Genomic DNA, 22,169 nt, shown 5'->3' on the forward strand with positions numbered 1-22,169 from the left:
ATATATTAACGGAACTACTCACGAACAGATGGAGAGGTTCTAGTAACAAGCTAATTAAAGAGATATTAGTGTCACGTAAACAGTATGTCCTTTTTGTAAATCCGGATTCTCTCTCGCTGCCCCACAGAGAAAGAACGCCGTACTATATGGATAGACAAAATCCTTTACGAGAAGTGCACCCAATAAAAGGCGAAGACAATGAGTTTCACCGTGTATTTGTTTACACACCCATATCAAAAATGGAATTATTAGAAATGAAGAAAGTAGTACCTAGTCATGACAAAGACCCAGCGGGTTTCCACCGAGAAATTAAAGACATGTTACTAATGGGAGAGTACACCTTTCCTGATATTATGACGATATTAAAGGTGCTTTTGCCTGCTGGCATCTATGAAAAACTGAAAGAAAAAGAGTGGGAAGTGGGAGACCAAAAGATAGACTGGACAGCATTAGCAGAGGAAGAAAGGGCCCGAACTGCAGGTTCAGGGCTCGGGGATAAAGTTAAACTGTTACCAGGTTTACTAGTACAGGTACTGCCACGTCTATTAACTACAAAAAAGGAAGATTGGGGTGCAATCACAGCCTGCAAACAAAAGCAAGATGAAGACACAAGCGATTATTATGCTCGATTTGAAAAATGTTTTGGTATAAACAGTGGTATAAAAGCAAGTAGTGACTCATATCCACATTTATTTGTGACAAAATTAGTGGAAAATGCATTGCCTCCAGTGAAGAATAGAATATTGAAATTCGAGAGTACCTGGCAAAGTAACACTCCGTCACAAATGCTACAAATGTTACAGTATCATCACAATAGAATTAGGGATGAACAAGAACACGAGCATAGACGCATGAAGGATACAAAAATGAAAATGCTAGTTTCTCAGACAGTACCAGCAGAGGGTCACAAAAAGGGTGTGACACATTCTGGTGATTCTGCAGCTCCTGTAAAAGGAACCTGCAATTACTGTAAGCAACTAGGCCATTATGTACACGATTGTCCAGTCCTGAAACGTAATATAGCTACAGGTATTGCAAAAGAGAGACCACGATTAGTTAGACAAGATCAGAATGAACAAGGAGCTATGCAGCATGGACAGTCCATGCCAGTTCAGCAACAGTCCATGCCAGTTCAGCAACAGTCCATGCCAGCCTCACAGCAGCCCATACAGTTTGTGCCAGCTGCACCACCGTTGCCTGCTACTGCCACACAAACCACAACACGACAAATGTATCAGACTGCACAATATGAATATCCTGAGTATCAGCGTTACGCATGAACAAGCCTAGAGAGGGAAGTTGACTTACCGCTCATCGAGATTCCTGTAGATCAAGAAGGACCGTATGTACATAGTGAATTGTTAGGTCAAGATAGAAAATTCTTACTCGATACAGGGGCAAGTCGAACAACTATAAAACGTAGTGAAGTTCCAGGGGCACCCCTCTCAGGCTCTCAAAATGTTTCCCTTGGTTTTTCAGGAAAACCTATTGTTAATGAAGTATCACAGCCTCTCCCACTTACGATAGGACCTTTGACACGAACTACAGATTTATTGCTTACTAAATCATGCCCAGAAAATCTGTTAGGAATTAAAACTCTGAAAGCACTAGGAGCCATAATATGTTGTTCTCCGGAAGGAGTAAGGTTGTTTCTACGTGATTTTAAAGGTCACTATGTGTCTAGGGACATGGATCCCCGACTACAGACTTTACCAGTACATCTATGGGCACAAGGCCCTACGGATGTTGGCTGCATGAACATTACACCATACCGAGTCACATTGAAAGCAGGAGTGGTACTACCACGAATGCGACAATACAAGTTGCCACATGATGCTGTAGTGGCTTTGCTGAAAATCATTGATGAGCTAATTGCCCAGGGAGTAGTTGTAGAAACAGACTCCAATGTATGTAATTCACCGATAATTCCGATTCTTAAACGAACTGATCCTACTGCCCCACCAGTATACCGATTGGTTATTGATTTGCGTGAACTAAACAAGTGCATTGTACCACAATTTCCTGTGGTCCCTGATATATCATCATTATTGACAGCAATTGATTCCGAAGCAACATTCTTTACTGTAATTGATCTCAAGAATGCCTTTTTCAGCGTCCCAATAGATCCGGAAAGCCAATATTTGTTCGGATTCAGTTTAAATGGGCGCAGCTTTAAATTCTCACGCGCTCCCCAAGGATTCACAGAAAGCCCCAGCATCTACAGCCAAGCACTGAAACGAGAACTTGACAGTATCCACATGCCAGTCAATACTGCACTGCTTCAATATGTCGATGATCTGCTGATCACCGCGAGAAGCGAACCTGAATGTGAAAAGGCTTCTCTGACAGTTTTACATTTTCTAGCCGACAAGGGGCACAAGGTGTCTCCTTCTAAGCTGCAATTCTGTGTCCAGCGAGTTATTTATCTTGGTCACTCGCTGTCCAAGGAGGGAAGGCAGCTTACACCAGATCGCATCCAGTTAATTGCTAACATGTCAATACCCCAGACACAAAAGGAAGTGCGGGCTTTTATAGGCCTCACTTCATATTGTAGGCAGTGGATCCCTCAGTACGCATTTCTAGCAAAACCACTCATTCAGCTAACCACACAGGAGGCAGCCACATCGACTGTTCTCCCTTGGACTCAGGAACATACACAAGCTTTTGAAAGCCTAAAGGAAGCTTTATGTCAAGCACCTGTTTTAGCAACACCATGTTATAGCAAACATTTTACACTTTTTGTTACAGAACGTGAAGGTACTGCCTTGTCAGTACTCACTCAGGATCAAGCAGGATCACGCAAGCCATGTGCTTATTTTTCCAGTACATTAGATCCCGTAGCTCAGGCTTTGCCTGCATGCCTGAAATCAGTGGCGGCGACAGCTTTAGCAATCAGACAAAGCGATGCCATAGTATTAGGACATCCATTGACAGTACAAGTACCACATGCAGTAGAGGTTCTTGTGAACCGAACACAAACACAACACTTGACCATAGCAAGACTTACCGGTTATGAACTGACATTGTTTCAACCACACATAGAGATCCGACGGTGTAATACATTGAATCCTGCTACACTATTACCTGTAATTGGAACAGACCCACTAGCTCATGATTGTGTTGAAATCATTGAAATAAAGACGAAACCTAGACAAGACTTGACAGACGTTCCATTGTTAGATCCAGACCTGACGTTGTATGTAGACGGATCGTGCATGAGAACAAGTACAGGAGATTTAGTGGCCGCGTATGCAGTCACAACAGACACTGAAGTTATTGAGACAAATTGTATAGATACTTTGTCAGCCCAAGCAGCAGAACTTATTGCTCTAACACAAGCCTGTATTCAAGCCACAAATAAGAAAGTTAATGTATACACTGACTCACGTTATGCATTCGGAGTTGTACACGACTTCGGCGTACTGTGGCGAGAGAGAGGTTATTTAACCTCCCATGGTGCCCACATTCAGCACGGACCCCTCATTCATGCCTTGTTAGACGCAATACATCTACCCACTGCTATATCGATTATGAAATGTAAAGCACACACGAAGGTTACTGATATCATTTCTCAAGGCAATGATTTAGCTGACAGAACAGCTAAACAGACTGCTCAGAATCGCACATTAGACATGACAAAGCCAATAGTTCAGACACCAACACAGTGTATGACAATTAAGGATCCCGCACTTGACGTAATTGACATACAGACACATGCTACTGCAGAAGAATTAAAGAAATGGACTGAACTAGGAGGGATCCAGACAGATCAGGGATGGATGACGAAGGAGAAATCTGTATGGTTTCTTCCTGACTCTATGGTCCAAGCCATTATAGCTACAATTCACAGCCCGGCGCATTTAGGAGAAAAAGCTATGCTAGATAGCATTCAACACATTTGGTTCAATAAACATTTACGAGCAGCAGCTAAACAAAAGGTCCGTACCTGTATGATATGTTGTCAGTTCAACCCGGGAAAAAGTGTTCCCGTAGAACAGGGTGGATTCCAGACTCCTGATCATCCTTTTGAAGTGCTCCAAATGGATTATATCCAGATGGAACGATGTCGAGGATTCAAATATGTTCTTGTAGTTGTCTGCGCTCTCTCCCGATGGACTGAGGCGTACCCAGTATCAGATTACACGGCCCCGACTACTGCCAAACAGTTAGTTCGAGAATTCTTCCCACGGTACGGGCTACCACGTGTTGTATATTCAGATAACGGCCAGCCTTTCTCATCCGAATTAATGAAACATGTCTCACTTTTGTTGGGATATCAGTGGAAGTTCCACTGTGTCCGACACCCCGAGGCAGCAGGTCTCGTGGAACGACATAATCAAATTTTGAAAATCAGATTGTCTAAAATATGTAAGGAGAAAGGTGTTGACTGGATAGTAGCCTTACCAGTTGCACTATTTTACATAAGAATGGTAGCACACTCTCGAACAGGGCTATCCCCGTATGAGGTGATCTTCGGAAGGCCACCAAATATGTGGGGGACGCCTGTACCACGTAAAATAACTGATGTTAATTGTAATATGCTGACAGATTACCTGGCTTCCTTGATGTCTGCACTACAATCTTGTCGTTCACAGGTAGCTGCAGCTTTTCCTGACAACACTGAGGTGAAACCCCATGACGTTGCTCCGGGGGATCTGGTGTTTGTGAGGAATTTCGATCGGAAAACCCAATTGGAGCCCAGGTGGAAAACACCGAAGCTAGTCCTGCTGACCACAAGAACAGCCGTGAAAGTGGAGGGCCGCAAAGGATGGATACATTCCAGTCACGTTAAGAAATTTCATGGACTATCCTCGGATATAGACACTGTGCCCTGCACTCCCTCACAGACTGATTCAAAACTTCCCTTTGTTGAAAGGAATGACTCTCAGAACTATAAATTAAAACTTAGGCCCAAACAGTCGAGCAATTTGATTGTTTAAGTCCTCTCCAAGGTGAAGCGGTTGAATTGTCTCTGACATGTATCCCTTGGACCTGAGTAGAGAAAATACCAGAGAAATGTTGAAACGACAGGCGTATTGTAAATCACTGCGTAGCTACTGTGTGAGGACATTATTAATTCTGTTTTTATTGAGTGTTTTAATAATCATTACGAGTGTGATTTTGCACATATATCATCCTATTTCTAGACATGTTTATAATATTACTGCTGAACATTCTTTTAGTGACCTACCGCCACATGAATTATCTTATAGACTTGCGCTGCGCAATAACACCTTCATTAGTATGTTACATCATTCCCATCAGACTAGTAATGCCACCAATTGTTGGGTGTGTGGCCGACTCCCTCCCTATCAGAATAACAAAGGAGTTCTGCCTTTCTTTCCACATCCGTTCACACACAATGGCTCCTGTGGAGCATGGTTTAGTTTACTAAATTCCATAGACCCAGACACAGCAGTTTATCAACAACATTGGATATGGGGAAATCTGAATCTAGTTTTATTCAAAGTCTGTCACCCTAATAAGGAAGGTCACCCCAGTAGAACAGGAACTGATTTAGAAAATGAAGTGTATAAATTAGGTAATTTTACGCCTAACCTCATGATTTTGAACGTCAAATCCGAAGTTGAATTAATTCTGCCCACTATGTCAGTATTTCCAGTTAAGGGTGAATTATGTGTGAGAAAAGTTGGTTCCATACACATGGGCCATAGCAAATGCGTTACTACAGTAGAATATAGTGATCAAGGGAAATCTTCATTTAGAGCTTCTCGCCATTCTTACTTTATATGTGGTCAGACGGCATATATGCGTCTGCCTCTAGATTGGGATGGTACCTGTTACATAGCATTCCTTTTGCCACCTGTTTTCCTAGCTCCCCCTGATTATTATCGAAATGTTCATTTAGTACACAAAAGAGAGCGTAGAGATCTCCCAGTTGTCGATTATACTGAGACGGCATGGGACAAGTATGTAGATTTCAATAAAGGTATCTTTCCCTATATAGGTACAATATCAAATAGTAAGCTGATACGCAGACTCACCAAGACTCTTGAAGCTGTAGTAAACGAGACTATAACCGCCCTAGGCAATCTGACAGAGGAACAATCAGTGATGAGAATTGTTGTTCTCCAGAATCGTCTTGTCCTTGACGTCATCCTGGCCGATAGGGGCGGAGCTTGCAGGGTCATCGGATCCAGCTGCTGCATATTCATACCAGAAAATTCGCCATCTGTATATAAAGCTATAACACGCCTTCATAAGATTGTAAGCCAGATACACGAGAATCCAGGCACTTGGACGTGGTCCGGGTGGTTTTGGAGTGTGATATCAGCCTGGGGATGGAGAGTTCTATCCTTCCTAGGTATTGGCCTTCTTATGCTCTTCAGTTGTTGTTTATGCCTGCAATGTGGACCAGCGATTTGTGGTCTGTGTGCCACATCATGCATTCCATATCAAAGTTCTCGTTCAAAATGCCGGAAAAAGAAGGAAGAAGAAATGATGCTCCATGAGCAAATCGATGGAATAATGAAGATTGATATCTCTTGAAGGGCAAGTAGGGGACAAGGAGGGAATGTGGAAATATGGATTTTCCTGATCAGTTATGTCCCCTATCTTGGACCCCAACGATTCTATGTGCATGTCACAAGTACATGTATGTTCCCTCCAGTTCCAGTTTCCAAGACGCAAACATATGTGTGTCTACCGTCGACATGTTCTCTGTCAGATCCGCCATCAATGGGCTGGATATTCAATTCCTAAGTATGAAAAGCCACCGACTTTATATGGCTAAGGTACTCCATTTTTACAGTTCAGGCAAGTAGGCCCGATTCTTTCCTCAAAGCCTTTCCCTGCTCTCTGTCTCTGACAGTTTCAGCTTGAGCTCGCATCTGTATCCATGAACTTTGTCCTACTCCCTGTGCAGCTAACGGTGCCTGCCTCGGCCAGTTTTCGCCTGCCTGCCAAGAAGCTGTATTTCACCTTCGAATTATCTATTTTGCTCTTCAGCCGATGCATTCCTGTCTAGTGATTTAGGTAAACATTTCCTTTAGCTCACAAGCAAAGGACTCAGCCTTTCCGTCCTCCTGCAAGTGATTCATAGCCCTGTTGCCATGGAAAGTTTTCTGCCCCTCGCTTCTCATATAGACACTTAGACGCTTGTACACGCACATACAGTTAGTATAGAATAGATTCTGTCCGAGAGTCCTTCCTTGTGGATAACATAGTTCTCTAAACATAGGATGTTAGATATGATTTGGGATTAGGTTGACATGACCCCCTAGACTTCTCGTCTCCACATGTAGAGCTAAATGTCAAGTCCCCTTCACCCCCTAGTTGCACGTCAATCACACGTCATGCTGCTGCGCACGCATCCATGTTAAGTATTATCGTATAGATCCACCTATGTAAGATAATGAGAGCCAATCATGTTTCTTTTTGCTCCTTATTACGCCTAGTTTCAATTACGTATCACTATGTTAATTTATCTTATCAATTGTTACGCCTTTTTGCACTTGTTTCATTGTAAATGTATGACCTATAAAAGTTACTTCTTGTCAATAAAGTATTGTACTTCACTTCCTGAACCCTCGTGGTGACGGAACCTGAAGGCCGCGACTCGAGTCGGCCATTTTGGATGGAATAAAGCCCATTTAGAAACCTCTTATACCACGGATTTCTGCCTCTTGTTATTCTGAGCTATTTTACTTTATTTTAAGGATTCCGTATGAAATTCAGTTTCGGTAAAAAGAACTGAACCAAAGGCTGAACCAAACGATTCAATACATTTGGTCGAATGGTAAAATCTATAAAGAACAACATTTATACAACATTTGTAGTATAATATATCTAATCTGCGCTCTTTCTTTCTCTATACACAGCTCATATTATTTAGTATTTTTCTCATTTCAGAATATTTCTCTTGTATTAACTGTTATGATATCCATTTAAACAAATTTCTATGGGCCGCGTTCTAGTGGTTTAAAAATGGAGTATCAGCGTTTCGTGACTGTGGCGGCATATTTCTCGTTACACATAAGGCAATCTTGTGATAAGGTGTCAAGTTTCAGTTTAAGACCCGACCTTATACTGTAGCCCCCCGTATGTTAATAGCATTCATATTTCATTACTAAAAGCCTAAAAAACGGCATGTCTTGGCAATCGGCATACCTATATACCAAACAACAGCCTTCCACCGCTGACCTGTATTATATCATTAAAGCATCTCAGCGTTAGGTAAATGCAACAGTACCTTAAACTATTTACATTAGCCGTCCCAACAAAAAGCATTTAGACCCATAGAATGTTGCGCCTGGTTACCAAAAATGATCGCGCTATAATATAAGAAGCATGTCTCACGGCATGTTGGGCTGAATCAGCATACCTGTATATTCCACTACGGCATCCCTGCTCTGACGGTTCTCGGAGAATGTTTCAATCACCCCCTTCCGAAATCACAGCCTTATATACTAGTTCTCGCGTTATCACTAAGAGTTACCACGAACATCGTCCGAGTCTAAAATGTCTAATTATAACAAATGCACCAATTTTAATTTTATTTAACAGATATATTACACAATAACATATAGATTGAGGACGTTATTTTATAATAAGTGCAAATGAGATTCTATATGGGCTGCGCACACGTCCGTGACTGTGGCGGCCATTTTGAAGTATCTAGATATCTGACACGCACAGTTGTATATCTGAAGGCTCGCCTGTTAGTTATATAAACCGCTGTTGTTCGTTTTCCGTATAACTTTTCTTCTTTCTTATCAACAGATAGGAGTAAATAAATACTAAATTGCCACTTGGTCTTGGGTATCATTTCTTCATTACATCTATTTATGTTTACTACGTTACTTCTCTCTAGTGGGTGTGTCATACCCATCTCAGCACTTATAATGGTAAAGGGCAGTACATTTTGACTGGTTAATTATAATCAAGTCACTTATCTACAAATTGTTGATCTAATAGCTGTCAAGTTAAATGGGTACATTATTCCTTCATATCACCTAATATACCCTATAATCCACATCATCCACATATTATTATGCACGTGTATTGTTTTTTCTTAGTATTTAAATAAACAAAAGATATATGATTTATTAAGCATCTTGGACGCATATTTTCAGAGTTAATTTTCATCGTGAGCAGTCTTATTCTTCAAACAGTCTATTTTATATCAGTCTCTCCCACTCCTCTTTATTGTTAAGGCCATTTTTATAGGTGTTAAAATGAGACATACAAAATTGTTCATGTTTTTTCCTTTTGCAGATATGATCTCCTCCTCGGGTGCTAAGTTGAATCACTTCAACTCCGCACCATTTCAAATCCTCTATTTTATGGTTATACATAATCCAGTGTTCCACTAAAGGGGCAGTTCTTTTCACTGTCCTGATTGCTGACTTATGTTCTGTCACTCTAGTTCTAATCTCTCATGATGTTTCACCAATGTACCCCTTGTTGCAAGGGCACATGATTAAATAAATCAAGTTTTTAGTTTTGCAGTTGATGAAACTCTTTACATTATGTATAATTCCATTGTGCTCGATCACATTGCCTTTTATAATATTATTGCAGTTTTTGCAAGTACTACATGGAAAATTACCAAGTGGGAGAGGGCCATTATTAATACTGCGTTGCTTACATCCTACCTCCTCTCTGTATGTGTGTACCAATCTGTTACGAATGGTACGATTACGTCTAAAGCTAAACATGGGTTTGGGCAGTGTTGTATTATTTTTATCATTTTTCTCATATAGAAGTTGCCATTTCCTATTAATAATGTTTTTAACTTTATTGCTTACGCAACTAAAGTTAGTTACAAAAATTAAAGGAATATCCTGTGTTGTCATTCCTTGGGCTTTAGGGATAAAGAGAGATTCTCCGTCATAATATTTCGCTCTTTTATAGGCCTGTCTGTTAAGGTTCTTTGGATATCATCTTTCTAATAATTTTTCTGATAGAACATCAGCATGTCGGTTAAAATCTCTCCTAATTCTTAAGTATTGCCCAAAAGGGATATTATTTTTGTGACAGGTGGGGTGATTACTGTGAAAGTGGAATATGGTATTACGATCCGTTGGTTCTGTATAGAGTTCTACCATTAGTGTACCTGCGTTATGCCTAATTTTAATATCCAAGAAATCACAGCTTTCTTTATTTATGCTAGAGGTGAACCTTAGATTTGCATCTCCTAGATTTAACCACTCAATTAACTCCATGAGGTACTCTGATGTTCCTTCCCACATAAAAAAAACATCATCTATATAGCGAGACCAACATGATATGTTTTCATAAAAAGGGGCTGTAGTGTTAAAAATATGCTTATCTTCAAAGGCAGCCACGTAAAGGCAGGCCAGACTAGGAGCACACATGGCTCCCATGCTGGTCCCTTTGATTTGCTTATAATAATCACTTCTGAAGAGAAAGATATTATTCTTTAAGATAACTTCAACACATTCGACCAAAAATGTAGAATGTGCAGACAGATCTCCCATGTCATTGGCTAAGAGACCCTCCAACATTCTGATGGTATCATTCTGAGGTATGTTTGTATAAAGGGCCTCTATATCTAAAGTAACCAACCATTGGTTGTTCACATTAAATGGTACATTTTCAATTATACTCATCATGTCAGTAGTGTCTTCTATATATGCTGTTTGACTGACCACTAATGGTTGAAGAAATGTATCTACATATTTACTGAGTGTTTCCGTCAAAGAGTCAATACTTGAGACGATTGGTCTCATTGGCGGATTTTCAAGGTCCTCATGTACTTTTGGTAGACCATATATTGCTGTCACTCTAGGGTTGGGATTTTTAAGAAAATTGTATTCATCAAGGCATTTAATTTCATCATCCTTGGCAAAGTCAAGGAGTCTCATCACCTTATCCGATAACTCATTCCACTCTTCCTTGCTCGATTTTTGGTAGTGGGTGGTATTATTTAGAAGGGAAAGCATCCTCTTGTTATAGTCTTTGGTATCCATTACAATGATGCTACCCCCCTTGTCTCCTGGTTTGATAGTCAAATCTTTTCACTCTTCTAGATTACTCAAAGCTATTTTCTCTAGTGCACCTAAATTGTTGTGCCAATAAAGTTTTTTAGTGAGAAGATCATCAATATTCTTCTCTACTACCTTTTCCAACAGCTCAATGTTTTTATTCACAAGGATTAAAGATGGAGTCCACTTAGATTTAGGCTTTAATTCAGATGTATTCCTATTTGTAACACTTTGACATTCTTTGTCTTTAAAAAAATAATTTAAACGGATTTTTCTAAAAAAAAACTCTGAAGGTCTCTTTCAAGGTTACATTTGTTAACTGGGTTATTATTGCAAATCCTAACCCTTTTTCCAATACAGATATTTCGTCATTACTTAGTTGTCTTTTTGACAGGTTGATGATAGGGGCTTTATTCTCTAGTCCCACGTTGTTTGACTCCTGGTCTTCATGTAGGGACGTTTTTGCGGTGGGTTCTGGGAATAAAAGTTCCCTCTCCCCCTCCCTCTGGCTCGGTTTTGACCAATGTTGGATTGACGCTGTTCTAAAAAAGAGAAAGTTTCTCTGCTTGTGCCAGGGGTGGACTCACCTACCTTCCTAATCTCCTGTGGATTATCGTTCTCAGATTCTGAACTGGTATAGGAGGTATCTAGAAAGGTCACCCTTTTTTCTGAAACTTTCTTCTGGGTTGTTGCCAATTGTTACGATTATACATGTCTTCCCTTGGTCTATCATAAAAGTCCTTTTGTAAATATGGCTATACATGTTCTAGATTATATTTAGTAACGTCTTTTCTAAATTTATTGGAATTTTTATTTAAAAGGTACTCTCTATAGCCTGATACATCATTCTGGATTTCCTCCAGTTTCTTTTTAGCATCTTCTAATGAAGTATTCTCTTTTAATTCTGCTTCCATCTCTTCAATCTCTTTTCTCTCAATAATTAAAATTTCATGCGCTGTCTCAATAATTAGCAACATCCAATCCCGACTGCATCGGTTGGCGATGAATGTCCAATTTTCTATGAATTTGGAATTTCTATTAAAGATGCCAGGCTCATTTTTTACTTGCAGGTCCCTGGGTATTATCCCTTTCTTGCAATATTCAATTAAAAAGTCTGCATGCAGCTCGGTTCTAATGTTCTTTTTCTTGTTGTTCCATAGATCTCTCCATTTCTCTTCATCGCAATAATTAGCAGAGACATTTTTTGAGGTGCCATTTATGATTTTATTAAATAGTTCTTCTGAAAAACCATAAGTTTTTAGTGCGTCCATTTTTAATTAGGACAACCACTCCCTGCTATTATATGGGAAACTATCGACAAACTCCCCAGCTCACAAGCTGTGCAAATCAAAGTAAAAAGGGAAGGGAGAAACCCCTATGTTTAACAAAGAGACAGGGGTACAAATATAAAGAAAGATACAAAGAAGTCCCTGTATCCTAATGTCTAAGAGGACAAAGTACCTTGCATGGGCCAAATATATTATAGAAGTGTTAGAAGATCATGTTTCTTCCTCTTTAGCTACATAAGCTATATCCTTACACAAGTGTCATATCATATTAACTATACCACAGTAACATCAGTCCCTCACAATATACTTCTATTTGAACACACAAGATAAAATGGAAAAAGTTTATTAATAATTAGAAATAAAAACAGAGATGCATTACATAATCAATCTAATGTCATTAATAGTATGCCTCCCAATACTGGTTACAATCTTGTTATAACACATAAAATTTAAAAGTATGATTAAGAAATCTTAAAGTCGACACAGCGTTTCGGTGTTGACTCAATACTATCACCTTCATCAGGACAGAAAAGTGTTCATAAGATCTAAACATAAAAAAACATAAACTATATATCATTTAACGACCTAAATGTAAATACAATGTACTGTGGTATTTTGTTTACCTATCCATTTTATTAACTGGCACATTTATTTATTGCATTAATTTACATGACCAAACACTTCGCCCTTAATATAAGTATAGCATCATATTTTATTATAACATCACACATAATCAATGCTTTGTTTTACAACAACTAAAATGTAATCTCTTACAATGAAGCTATATTGCTACATCTTATGATTATCTCCACTGTTATATGGCATAGACAGCATGAGTACTAATACAATCTCTTCATACCTTTATATTTGGTAGATTATGTTTGATGAATTACATAATTAATAGAGTTTAATAATCTTGTCTCAGGTAATGTTTCCTTGAGAGGGCCTCTAGATAAAAGGAACAAACATTAGATTTCTATTGCTCCTATTTATTATATTAAATCAAAAAACACTAATTTCCCCATATACCTCTTGTTTAATTAGTCCTTTTATTTAACTCAGTCAGAGACACCGTCTTATTCTGGTGTAGGGGTTTGATAAAAATGTTCTTATATTTAAGAATTCTAAAAACTAAATATTTTGGAGGTCAAAGGGTTATATCTTTAAACCTATTTTAATCAACTTTTAAAGTGTTAGAATGTTAAAAAACACCGGCTTACCTATTAAATATAGGAAACTTGTTTAAGTCTTTGATTTTCAATTTTCCGTCACGCTTGTAAATTTGCGTTTGATGTTCTGGGACTTTTGTAGCAGGCTGAACCAAACGATTCAATACATTGGGTCGAATGGTAAAATCTATAAAGAATAAAATGTATACAAAATTTGTAGTATAATATATCTAATCTGCGCTCTTTACTTCTCTATACACAGTTCATATTATTTAGTATTTTTCTCATTTCAGAATATTTCTCTTGTATTAACTGTTATGATATCCATTTAAACAAATTTCTATGGGCCGCGTTCTAGTGGTTTAAAAATGGCATATCAGCGTTTCGTGAATATGGCGGCATATTTCTCGTTACAGGTGTCAAGTTTTAGTTTAAGACCCGACCTTATACTGTAGCCCCCGTATATTAATAGCATTCATATTTCATTACTAAAAGCCTAAAAAACTGCATGTCTTGGTAATCGGCATACCTATATACCAAACAACAGCCTTCCACCGCTGACCTGTATTATATCATCAAAGCATCGGGTAAATGCAACAGTACCTTAAACTATGTACATTAGCCGTTCCAACAAAAAGCATTTAGACCCATAGATTGTTGCGCCAGGTTACCAAAAATGATCGCGCTATAATATAAGAAGCATATCTCGCGCCATGTTGGGCTGAATCAGCGTACCTGTATATTCGACTATGGCCTCCCTGCTCTGACGGTTCTCGGAGAATGTTTCAATCACCCCCTTCCGAAATCACAACCTTATATACAAGTTCTCGTGTTATCACTAAGCGTTACCACGAACATCGTCCGAGTCTAAAATGTCTAATTATAACAAATGCACCAATTTAAATTTTATTTAAAAGATATATTACACAATAACATTTAGATTGAGGACGTTATTTTATAATAAGCGCAAATGAGATTCTATACGGGCTGCGCACACTTCCGTGACTGTGGCGGCCATTTTGAAGTGTCTAGATATCTGGCACGCACAGTTGTATATCTGAAGGCTCGCCTGTTAGCTATATAAACTGCTGTTGTTTGTTTTCCGTATAACTTTTCTCCATTCTTATCAACAGATATGAGTAAATAAATTCTAACTTGACACTTGGTCTTAGGTATCATTTCTTCATTACATGTATTTATGTTTACTACGTTACTTCTCTCTAGTGGGTGTGTCATACCAATCTCAGCACTTATAATGGTGAAGGGCAGTACATTTTGACTGGTTAATTATAATCAAGTCACTTATCTACAAATTGTTGAACTAATAGCTGTCAAGTTAAATGGGTACATTATTCCTACATATCACCTAATATACCCTATAATTAAGGCTCCCTGTTTTCACTGATTTTTACAGATAAATACAGACAGAAACCCATTTATTTGTTGTCTGTATTTATATTTAAATGTGGGGAAAAACGGAAATTGGGTGCTTTTAAAGTGATTCTAAATACACTTTGTCATGACTGCAAGACCAATAACTGTGTGGATTGATAGGTAAGGGGGTTAAAAAAAAGGCATTTTAGTAAAGAGGCTTAAACAGCAGTAGATATGTTCAAGGCTGATACTGAAATGTGCATATTTTCATGTAAGTGCATTGATTTATCTTCTGCGGTTGTTCATATCACTGAAACCTGGCTGGCATTCAAGCATAACTGCATATTTATTGGTTAAATAAATATGGAAATATACCAGTTTCAGCTTTATTTTTTCACAAAACCCATAATAAATATGGATAAATACAGATAATGTTGACACAAAATAAATATGGATAAATACAGACGGAAATGCCCCAAAAATAAATACCATATAACTGGGAGCCCTACCTATAATCCACATCATCCACATATTATTATGCACGTGTATTGTTTTATCTCGGTATTTAAATAAACAAAAGATATATGATTTATTAAGCATCTTGAACGCATATTGTCAGAGTTAATTTTCATCGTGGGCTGTCTTATTCTTCAAACAGTCTATTTTATATCAGTTTCTCCCACTCCTCTTTATTGTTAAGGCCATTTTTATAGGTGTTAAAATGAGACATAAAAAATTGTTCATGTTTTTTCCTTTTGTAGATATGATCTCCTCCTCGGGTGCTAAGTTGAATCACTTCAACTCCGCACCATTTCAAAACCTCTATTTTAGTTCTGCAGTTGATGAAACTCTTTACATTATGTATAATTCCATTGTACTCAATCACATTGCCTTTTATAATATTATTTCAGTTTTTGCAAATACTATATGGAAAATTACCAACTGGTAGAGGGGCATTATTAATACTGCGTTGCTTACATCCTACCACCTCTCTGTATGTGTGTACCAATCTGTTACGAATGGTACGATTACGTCTAAAACTAAACATGGGTTTGGGCAGTGTTGTATTATTTTTATCATTTTTCATATGGAAGTTGCCAGTTCCTATTAATAATGTTTTTAACTTTATGGATTACGCAACTAAAGATAGTTACAAAAATTAAAGGAACATCCTGTGTTGTCATTCCTTTGGCTTTAGGGATAAAGAGAGATTCTCTGTCATGGGGGGCGTGGCTTGAACGCCGAAGAAAATGGCCGCTACCTGCCGGAGCTCCGTGACGGAGTAGCGCGTTGGGCTTCCCCCAGGGCTTCTTTTCTTCACGGCGGGCTCTCTCAGTGGTGGGAACATGTTCCGGATGCTTGCCTGCATCGTTTGGGATGTCAGTGAAATCTGACTGACAGCGGAGTGGGCTGTTATTTGCTTCTGGTGTCCTCTCGCGGCTTCGTGAAAGCCGCGGCCGCCATTTTGAATGCTCCGGTTTCCCGCGTTTCGTCGCTGAAGGTTTTCCTCACACTCATTTAATTATGTGACCAACGGTGAGCGTTTCATGGCCTCAAATGTTACACTTTTAACTTTTATTTCTTCCTGACGTCGTGGTGTGGCTTTTTAGTCAGTATCTGGATTTGGGCATATTAATTCATAGCGTTATTCGCTTCAGCCTCATTGGATAACTTTATGAACGCAACTTATTTTCCCTCATTTCTTGGTGTTATTTTCCATTTTTCTTAAGTTGAATGGCAATGCCTCGCACTAGCCGTGGTAGCGCCCAGCAGCCCAAAAATTCATCCATGGAGGACTCTAATCCTTTCAGTGTGCTGCAGGAGTGTGTGGAGGAGCCCGGCTCTGATGCTGTTAATTCTAAACCTCCGGCTTCAGTTGCTTCATGCTCCAATACTAAGTCACTCTCTAAGATTCCCTCTGCCTCCTCTTCATCTTCTGGTAAGAGAACAAAAATTAACCCCCCTTCTCCTCCTAATACTTCACCTACTCTTTCAATGGAGCTTTTGTTGGAAGAAATACGCTCTCTTAAGCCTTACATGACAGAGACTAATTTTCGCCTCCAACACCTTGAGGATAATTGGTCAAATACAGAGAAGAGGGTGGATGATCTTGAGATTCATGTTGAGTCTATTCAAGCCGTTACAGACCACATTCCTGATATGCGAAGGGAGATCATGCATCTGGCGCAGCAGGTGGAGAATTTGGAAAACCGAAATAGGCGTAATAACCTACGCATTTATGGCCTTTCGGAAGGACTTGAAGGTCCTGACCCCTTGCTGTTTTTTCGCTCTTTTCTACCAAACATCCTCGGTTTTCCTGCAACACCTCCTCTCAACATCCAGCGAGCTCACCACTTGGGTCACAGCCCAGGTTCTTCGGCTACGTCCTCCCATGTGAAGCCTAGAGGTGTTATTTTATATTTTTTGGAGTTCACTGATCTGCTCAAAGTCCTTCAGGCTGCCAAACAAAAAGGAAAGATTCTTTGGAATGGCTCTAATTTGTTCTTTGCCCAGGATTACTCTAAAGCCACGGCAGATCGCCGGAAGAAATTTTTGGACATGAGGCCTGCCCTCCGCAATTTGAATGCTCGTTATGGTCTATTCCATCCATGTTTGTTCAAAGTGACATATCAAAACAAAACAACTAATTATGAGGATCCTGCACTTCTCCAGCATTTTTTGAATACATGTAGAGATGAATCTATGGACATGTCTCGAGCGTAATTTCTTTGCTTGTATTGGCATGTGTTGTCCTCCTCTGTTTTACGTTCAATTTTTGCATTTTCTTTTCTGTGTTCAGTACATGACTTTGTTGGTTAACATTTTTTCTTCTTTGTTTCCTTTGCAGATTCATTATGCAATCCCTTCCTCCTTACTTATTCATTATCCCTGGAGGTTGTTGTTCCTCGTGCCCTCGTCAGTCCTGGAGTTGTCCGTCTTGATATGCTGCCTTTTCCTATGTGGCTTCACCTCCCCCATCCTCAATGTTTATCTGTGGTATGTTCTTATGATATATTTTATTGGGTTTCTCTATTGTGTCTCTTTGTTTTTTGTCTTTCTTCTCAAGTATTGGTGATATTTCATATCTTTTATATGATTTTTGACTCTTTTTTATCTATTTCTATTTCTTCTTACTTTTTCTCTCTCTCGTATAGTCATGCTGTATATATTGAGGTTGTTGTTTTTCTGCCTTTTGTTCTCGTCCTTTCTGTCATTTACTTCTCTCCTTTTAGTTTGTTAATTTTCTTCATTTCCCGATTTTTGATTTGTCATTGGTATTTCTTTCTATATTTATCTCTAATCTTCATCTTTTTCACTTTGTATCTTTCTGCTGACAATTTCTTCTTTTCCAGAATATGTATGATTTCATACTTCATTCTCATATCCCTTCACTTCTCCTCTAATGTTATTGTTCCTTTCTCAGATTTTTATATGATGTTATTTATTTCTTTGGTTATCCATATCTTTAAGTATCTCTCACATAATGTTTTTGTTATGAGTTATATATTTAGATGTCGTTGAATATATTTACTTGGAATGTTAAAGGTTTGGGTTCCCCCATTAAACGGCAAAGAGTTTTATCTCACTTAGCAAACTTAAAAGGGGATATTGTGTTGTTACAAGAAATTCATGTAAAAGAAGCTGAAGTTATGAAATTACGCCGTAATTGGGTGGGTCATGTTTTTGCGTCTCCTGGTTCAGGGAAGCGTAATGGTGTTGCCATTCTTTGTCATAAGCGGTTAAATATCAAAGTTATAAATCAAGCCAATGACTCTGATGGTAGGTCGGTTACTGTATCTTTGTTGGTGGATAAAATCCCTCTAACCATTTTTAATCTGTATGCTCCGTCTATGCAAGACAAATTATTTTGGCCCCAGATTCTCAATTTGCTGATGCAATTCTCCGATGAATATCTCATTCTAGGGGGTGATTGTAACACAATTATGGATCCTATCTTAGACCGGAGGTGCCATTCTTGTTTTTCACCTTCTTTCATGCATAATCAATTCACATCCACTATATCCCAACGTTCTCTTGTTGATTCCTGGAGACCCTGCCATCCCACGCTTCAGGAATTTACTTATTACTCACCGGCCAATTCTTCCCAATCCCGGATTCACTACATTTTTATTTCTAAAGCCCTGATCCAACACATTACTCAGTCTGATATAGGTTCTATTTTAATTTCTTATCACGCTCCAGTTTCCTTGCGCTTAGATTTACTCCCCCCCTTAAAAGGTACTAGAAGATGGAAGCTTAATAACTCTCTTTTATTAGATCCCAAATTTACCCCTGCTTACCTTGAGTTTTCATCCCTATTTTTTTCAGAAAATGAGTCTCCTCTGATATCTCCGCAGGTGTTATGGGACACTTTTAAAGCTGCTTCTAGAGATTTCATTATTTCGTTCGTTTCTCATAAAAGACGTGTTGCCTCCCACTCCTTACAATCAATCAACACACACATTAAACAATTGGAACATACTTATTATTTAACTAAATCTCAGTCTGATTTAGATAAACTTATTAATGCCAAACTTTCCTTTAATAAATTCTCCACAGAGTCTGCAAATTTATTTTTACTTAAATCCAGTGCCAAGTATTACAGCGCGCAGGTAATCTTCTTGCAAAGTATCTTAAGGTTAAGAAGGAGCGCACAAAAATAGAGTCTATTGTTTCTGCATCTAATATCACTCTTCATAAAGATGAAAATATTCTGGCGGAATTCACAAATTTTTATCAGAATCTTTATACTCCGGAATCCCCTCCTCTGTTATCGGATATTGACCTTTATTTATCCTCTATCCCTTCTCCTTCCTTTCCAGACACTGATTTTGCACCATTAGAAGCAGATATAGGCCCTAAAGATATCTTGGAATCCATTCAGGTGCTTAAAAAAGGCAAAGCTCCTGGACCAGATGGGTTTACAATAGAATTTTATATTCATTTTTCTAAGTTGCTTGTTCCCAGACTTCATCAGCTATTTTCATTCTTTATATCTTCCCAAAAATCTGAGGGTTCCTTTCAAGAAGCTTTAGTTTGTCTCCTCCCTAAGGATAATAAGGACCATACTTTATGTAAAAATTATAGACCTATTTCTCTGATCAACTTAGACTATAAAATATTCGCAAAAATTCTTGCACTTCGTCTCGATAAAATTTTACCTAATATAATTGGCAAAGAACAATGTGGATTCATTAAGGGTCGTCATCTTTCTGACAATACCCGCCTCTTTTTCAACGTCTTTAGCAGGTCCCACTCCTACCAGCACTCTTTAGCCGCTATTGCGTTAGACGCCGAAAAGGCTTTTGACAGGGTTAATTGGCAATTTATGTTCGCAGTTCTTGTTTGGTTTGGTTTTGGCCAGAAATTTCTTGCTTATATTTCTTTATTATATTCTTTTCCTAGATCGTTTATCTTAGCTAATGGCCTTATTTCATCTTCGTTTCCTCTCTTCAGAGGTGTCCGACAAGGATGTCCTCTTTCTCCTCTTCTTTTCATTTTGACATTAGAACCTTTCTTGACAAAAATTAGAATGAATAAGGATATTACCGGCTTCCCTTATGGAGATAAGCATTTGAAGCTTTCTGCTTATGCGGATGACATTCTTTTATTCATCTCTAACCCCCAATCCTCTATTCCATCCTTTATATCGGAAGTCTCTGCCTTTGCAGACGTTTCAGTTTATAAACTTAATGTTGATAAATGTGAAATCCTCCCTTTGAATACATTTTGTTTTCACGTAGATTTCTTGGCCTCTTCTTTTCACTGGAGTCCGATTAAGATTAAATATTTAGGTTTGTGGTTCAAACCCTCTATTAAGGACACTGTCACATTAAATATTAAAAATTTACAATCAACGCTAAAAGATTCTACGACTCGGTGGCATCCCTTGTTTTTATCCTGGTGGGGTAGATTAGACTCGATTAAAATGATGTTAGTACCAATAATTTTGTTTTATCTTTCTAATCTTCCAGTTAATATCCCTAAGTCATGTTATAAGGATATCTACTCTACTCTGTCAAAATTCTTATGGAATCATAAGAGAGCTAGGAAACTCAAATGCCCTAAACAACTGGGTGGCATTAACTTTCCGGATTTTGCGTCTTATCATACCTCTTTTTTCCTAAAGCATTCAGTTTCCCTGTTATCTGAACAGAGATCTGTTATCTCTTCAACACCTTTGTGGGTTGAGATTGAATCTTCTTTCTTTCACCCTTTTACTTTTGAAGAATTTGTGTCACTGTCCTATATTCCTAATAAATTATCTCTTCCTATTCTTAAAAACTCTCGGAAGATCTTTTCCCCTCTTTTCCTGGAGGGTTTAGATGATCGCTCTCGTTTTTTGCAATCTTCTTTGTGGTACAATCCTCTTATTAAAATTAGGAACAAGATGATATTTTGGAAAGACTGGAAGGATTTTGGTGTTAATTGGACTCATCAACTGTTTGATGAGGGTACTTGTATTTCCTTTTCTATTTTTCAGTCTCACTTTTCTTTGCCAATATCATTCGAACCTAAATATAATTTATTACGCGCAGCTGTTCAGGATAGTTATGATGCCCTTTCTGATTCCGTCGTTCACATCAATTCTTCTCCTCTTTCCCTCCCTTATTTGCTTGCTTCTTCCTCCGCTTCCTATATCTATAAAAAGTTGAGAGATGTTTCTAACAGCCGAGATAAATCTAAAGTAGAAAATGATTGGGAGTCAGATTTGGGAGAAGCTTTTTCTGTCTCAATGTGGCAAAAGATCTGGACCAAGATAAGGAAATCATCTAGAGCAGCTAATACAACTCAAAAGTTATTTTTTATATATAATAGACTTTTGATCACTCCCGCCAAATTACATATAATTGATCCCTCCATCCCCTCTTCTTGCTGGTCTTGTTCAGCCTCACTGGCAGATTTGAAACATATGTTATTTACATGCCCGGTGATTTATACATTTTGGTCTGATGTGTGGAGTCAGATTAATAAGATTTTTTCCACCCATTTCCCTCTTACTTTTTCACATATTTTTCTAGGTAGTCTCTCAGATATATGGTCCTCTTCTATTGCTAACACATCCATTATTAATCTACTTATAGCTGTAGCGTTTCAACAAATCACTAGGGGCCTCATGTAGGTAGCCAAATACCGGTCGGTAACGGCCGATTTTCGGTAATTTTACCGTTACCGACCGGTATTTTGGCTAATGGTATGTAGGGGGACAATTTTTGGTTTTGGAATTTACCGAATCGGTAAAATTACCGATTCGGTAATAATACCGAATCGGTAATGTTACCGAATCGGTAACTTTTCCGAATCGGTAATTTTACCGATTCGGTAAATTCCGAAACCAAAATCGAGATGTAGGGGGAGTGTGTGTG

General features: G+C 38.5%; 1 protein-coding gene across 1 annotated transcript in view; it reads left to right on the forward strand.

The window, feature by feature from the left end:
• The window catches only part of LOC146821053 (E3 ubiquitin-protein ligase PHF7-like), a 1,746,711-nt gene that overhangs the window by 843,756 nt on the left and 880,786 nt on the right, over nucleotides 1-22,169 (forward strand). The gene's annotated exons all lie outside the window — the stretch shown is intronic.

Source organism: Triturus cristatus, chromosome 6 (assembly GCF_964204655.1).
Source record: "Triturus cristatus chromosome 6, aTriCri1.1, whole genome shotgun sequence".
In the NCBI taxonomy this organism is placed as follows: Eukaryota; Metazoa; Chordata; class Amphibia; order Caudata; family Salamandridae; genus Triturus; species Triturus cristatus.